The 5,347-nt window shown below is 47.1% G+C and overlaps 2 non-coding genes across 2 annotated transcripts; both read right to left on the reverse strand.

Annotated features, from left to right (window-relative positions):
• Nucleotides 1-749: 749 nt before the first annotated feature.
• TRNAD-GUC lies at nt 750-821 on the reverse strand. The gene has a single exon. It is a non-coding gene; the product is annotated as a tRNA-Asp (tRNA).
• Nucleotides 822-4,245: 3,424 nt separating this feature from the next.
• TRNAD-GUC lies at nt 4,246-4,317 on the reverse strand. Its single transcript has one exon. It is a non-coding gene; the product is annotated as a tRNA-Asp (tRNA).
• Between the last annotated feature and the right edge of the window lie 1,030 nt (nt 4,318-5,347).

Here is a 5,347-nt window from a genome sequence, read left to right on the forward strand (position 1 = left end):
TCTTGAAGGCGCCGTTTAGGGAGCTTGGTGGTCGGTGGGCGCTGTTGGGGTGCGGGTGGTGGCGGCGGTGGTACCCTCCTCGTCCTAGCTCTTGCTTTCCATCGCCATTGTATCTTTCCGCTCTGCAAGGCGGTGGCGCTGTCTGGCACCATGGTGGCGTTGACAGTTGACCTGGCAAGGTCTTTGCGTCGGTGCCTGCTCTGGAGATGGTTATGTGGATGACGGCGGCGGTAGCCTTGGTGAGTGCGCCGGACTGGTGTGTGACCCATTCCCGGTATGTGGCTGGGATGGGACATCCGTTTTTAGATGTTAGGTTGTGGTGCAATGTCTGTTTGGTATTAGGCTCGGACATTCGGCACCCCTGCATTAAGGGGATAGGAGTAGCGACAAGTGTCGCCAGGATGGTGGTTCCAGGCTTATACTGATGTAATGCTTTGTAAGGTCTCTGAGTATAATTAATAAAATGGCTGCATGCATCGATCAGATGCAGAGGCCGCTTCCTTTTCTAAAGAAAATAATAAAAAATAACTGACTAACATGATGCTTATGTTCAGGCAGGGAAAATGTGCATGCATGAAATTGATTGTACCAAGGGCTTGCATTTCCATGACCTATTGACGAACTGTAACATGTTTGGCTAGGACGGATGAAAATGCTGACGCGATTGCTGTAGAAGTGCAGAAACAAAAAAAAATTGGAGAAGTGCAGAAACAGAAAAAAAAAGAGGCAAAAAATAAAAAAAATAAGGTCGCCGTTGCCGGGGATCGAACCCGGGTCACCCGCGTGACAGGCGGGAATACTTACCACTATACTACAACGACTTTTGATGCAATTTTAAGTTGTGAAGATTATATCTTTGAACTTGTAATTTAACACACATCAGGAAACGGAATCGCCGACATCGCCGGCGAAAATATTGACATAAATAACCGAAACAAACCCTAAAAAAGAAGATATAGCACCGGCCTCACGCTATAGATCGCCATGGCCAACACCCCTTGTGGTCGGCACCTCCCACCAGGGCCTTCTCCGTCTCCGCCGACGGCCATCTCTGAAGACGACTGCACGACACTCTCTACTCCTCCTGCAAGTATGTCTCCCAACTCTTCAGCCCATCTCGGTCGGTCCTTCTGCTCTAGGCGAAAATTCGTTGATCTCTGTTGTGCTCCCAGTTTGTTTTTTTGCCCTAAACCCTAAACCCAAAATTCAAGCACGTCAAGAAGTACATTAATTAAAATCTGTCTCACAGAAAACCTAGTTGCTCTAAGAGCTCAGATCGATAGAAAGCTTCAGATTATCCTGGCTGACTGTTTTGGACTTTCAGGTTTTCCCGCACCAATTTTTTTGTAGCTTTCCTTGTTCAAGTAGCTAGCCAGGGTTCTTGAGGGCAAAATTTGAGTTGCGTGAGGAAAGGTGATATACTACTACATGCATATTTACAAGCTATGATGACTTGCAGATAGTGGAACAGAGGCTTCGACGGCTGGTGCATCCTGCCAACAAGGCGATCTCCCAGAGGTGTGTACCATATGTCCTTGCTGGCTCTAGAAACGTCCATCACGGGACCACCAGGAAAACTACAACTGATCAATCTTAGCCTAGGACTTTGGTTTGCCTTTTGCTAACAATTTCTCATTGGTTGCCGTGTAAATTGTGACAATGCTTGTCTCCACAAGAATCACTGGTTCAGTTCATTGTAAATCGGCAACAATAGTTATGCATGCATCTACTCTCTATAGAAATTATAGGATGGCTGAAATTGTTGTTGCGTTGTATTGATCTGACCCTCGTAGGGGTATATATAGATACAATTTAAGAAGGAGACTTGCAGCAGAGGGCAAGACATACATGGTTTAAACCAATTCTATCTCGAACTCCTAATCTCTAACTTAAACATAATTATACTTCTAACACTCTTGTTCCCAAATTAGAGTGAGTACTTATTAGCTCTCAGCTCTATTGATGAACAGTTATCATCCATTGCAGGCCTTGATGCAAATTACATGCATAAATTAGCAAGCTATATAAATGTGATTTGTTGTATATATTACAGTCAACTACTAGCTGCAGTTAGCTACTAGCAGTTCCAATCTATCTGTTGAACTTGTCAACCTCGATTCTGCAGGATATTATACATTGTATACACTCCCTCTTGACAGTAAAAGACGCTGCTCGTGCTGCCTGCGTGTATCGTGGATTTCTACGTTCCTGGAGATGCTATTCCAACCTTGTACTCAACCAACATACACTTGGATTGGCTGATAAGACATTGAAAGAACAAGAAGCCTGTATCATAAAAAAAGTAGACCAGATTCTTGAAAACCATCACAACAATGGGATTAAGGTGGAGACACTTAAACTTACACTTATACTTCCCACTTATGGCAGCATCAAAGCCTCCGTCGTCGACAGGTGGCTCCAGATCACCGTCAAGACTGGGATCAAAGAACTTGACTTGTCAATACTTCTACAGAAGGAAGAATACATCTTCCCGTGTGCCCTCTTGTCTGATGAGGCAGCTGCAACTTCAATCCAATCTCTCCACCTCTCCGGCTGCGCTTTTCATCCCACCTCATCAATTGGCATCTTGAGAAGATTGACATGTTTACATTTGTCTGTTATCCGCGTTACAGAAAAAGAATTAGGGCTCTTGCTCTCAAAATCTTCCGTCCTAGAGAAGTTGGACATCTCCTTTTGTTGGGGGTTAACTTGCTTGCGAATAGCTTGGACGTTGCACCAGCTCAAATACCTTAGTTTGATACAATGCATAGGGCTGCAGTCAGTACAGGTCGATGCACCAAATCTCTGCTCCTTTCACTCTGATAGCATTGGGATCCTGACAGAAATTTCGGTGAGAAATTCTTCTACTCAACTTCAGAATATAGATTTGTCAACGATTCTTCTCTCTGATGCTCGTACCAAGCTTCCATCCATCATACGGAATGTTGAGAGTCTTACCCTGCACTCACCCTATGGAGAGGTAGATGTTTTTGGCTTTAATAACATCTTAATGACCAAACTACATGGACATATTTAAGCATACAATGCACAACTAAATTATGTATACAACACATTTTGATTAATCTTGGGGTTTGTCCTTATTCAGAAAGTCAATACTCCAATTCCAATGTTGCCCTCCAAGTTCCCCCACCTCAAGAACCTGGAAATCATACTCCATAGAGCAGCAATGCCCATCCCTCCAAGCCGTGACATCTTCTCTTTGGTTTCTTTTCTTGCTGCTTCTCCTGTCCTGGAATCTTTCATTTGCAGGTAAGTCACTATCCATAACACTAGAAGTTATCTATGACGAATAGTGTGGTGCACTTTTTTATCGTAACAATGACACACTAATGTATATGCAGATAGAGGAGGGTGCTAGCAGACCTGATCACGTTTCTGGAGACGACAACGAGTATTCTAGACGAAAGCTAGAGTACCGGCATGACCGCCTCAGGCAGGTGCTGATCACAGGATTCTATCCATCCAATAGCTTGGTCGAGCTCATGATCCACATCCTCGAGAGCGCGGCTTCCCTCGAATGCCTAACGGTAGACACAATCTACTTCTCCAATAGAAGGTTGGGCACCATTGGCAGATGCCCCGCCTCAACAAAGGATGGTCAGTGTTGGGCAATGAGCAAGAAAAATGTCGTGGGAGCTCATAGAGCCGTGGAGGTTGCGAGTAGGTGCATCGCGTGGAGAGTTCCAAAGCATGTGCAGTTCAAGGTAGTAGAGCCCTGTAGTAGCTGCCATAGCATCGACCAGTAGATACTGGTTACCAATGTGGCTGGTTTCAGATTTTGGGAGAATTACGTCTATATTAACATGTTTCATGTTGTTAGTACTAGTTTGGGTTGGCAGAGAGTGCCTGCATCAGAATAAAGCTTCATGCAGTTAAAAACTTTCCAACTTTCCTCCTGGCTTGTCCGCCGATGAACTCCGATGAACTACGTGTTGTTTTGTCCGGCGATGAAATGGTGACCCGATGAACTGCGTGTTGATCATACTGATACATAGTGTTGCATGGATTGCATTGGTTTGGGGTTTCGGATATGAGGGACGTAGATGTCGAAGCTAACATATGAGGCTTGACCAGTCAATGCCCGCGAACGTGCCCGGGGGCGCATCTCCTGACCTATTTGTACGTACTGACAAAACAGGGATACCATGGCTTGTCAGAAATATTTGCAAAAAAGAAAAATGATGTAGAAGTGCAGAAAAAGAATAGGAGATACAAAAAATGAAGCGCCGTTGCCGGGGATCGAACCCGGGTCACCCGCGTGACAGGCGGGAATACTTACCACTATACTACAACGACAATAATACAAATTGAATTGGCTATATCCTTAGGCCAACTCCACCGCGCGACCTTAAACTTGTCCGAATTCTATCCGTTTGGGCAAGAGGATGGGGTCGTGTTCGGGCATGTCTTGGGATGCGGTGGCCGTGCGCCCAGCGCGCGGCCGCATCCTTTACCACATCCTGTCTGCGTCTATTTGTTAAAAAAAGCAACGTTTCAAATGCCAAGCCTATGGTCCCAGTTCATCACGCACGCCGGCAACAAAGTCAGCGGCCTACACGTCCATTACCGGCATCAGCCAGCGACCGGCAACACAGTCAGCCTCCAAAATGAATGGCTGTCCTCGCCGGCAACACAGCCAGCGGCCGGCAACACAGTCGGCCTTCAAAATGAATGGTTTTCTCGCCGGCACACAGCGAGCGGCCCAACGGACGAGCGGCACCCATGCCAGCCTCCAAAAAACGGGCACGCCATGGCCGATCGGGCGACCTAGTTCAGGCTGTCGGCGTCGAGCATCTCCTTTTGCCTGGCCTCGAACCAGGCCCTCGTCTTCTCGCTCATCTTCGACAAGTCCACGCTCATGATCGCAAGGGCCACCTCCTTCACTTTGGTGGCGGCATTGGTGGCCTCGATGTCGAGCTGCCTTTACCTGGCCTTGACGTTGTCGGCCTCGATGTCGAGCTGCCTTTGCCGGGCCGCCTCCTCCATGTCGAGCTGCCTCTGTCGGGCCGCCTCCTCCATATCGATATTCCTTCTCTTGGCCGCTTCCTCCATCTCAAGCTTCTTCGTTTGAAGCTCTAGGTATTGCTTCATTTGCTCGTCCTTGCTTTGCCGCTTCTTCTCATCCCTCACATCCTTTTGCGACATCATGCCATGCAAAGTGTCATGCAATGCCATGGATGAGTCATCACGTATGTCGTCAACCTTGGAGTTGGTCTTGCCCCTCGGCCTCTTCAACGCCTCGCCATCTCCACCTCCGGCGTACTTGGCCGTCTTCAGGCCTCTCTTCCTTTGGAGTTCACGGTATTGGTCCTTGAACTTAGTCCAA

This window comes from Triticum dicoccoides, chromosome 1B (genome assembly GCF_002162155.2).
Source record: "Triticum dicoccoides isolate Atlit2015 ecotype Zavitan chromosome 1B, WEW_v2.0, whole genome shotgun sequence".
Taxonomy (NCBI): domain Eukaryota; kingdom Viridiplantae; phylum Streptophyta; class Magnoliopsida; order Poales; family Poaceae; genus Triticum; species Triticum dicoccoides.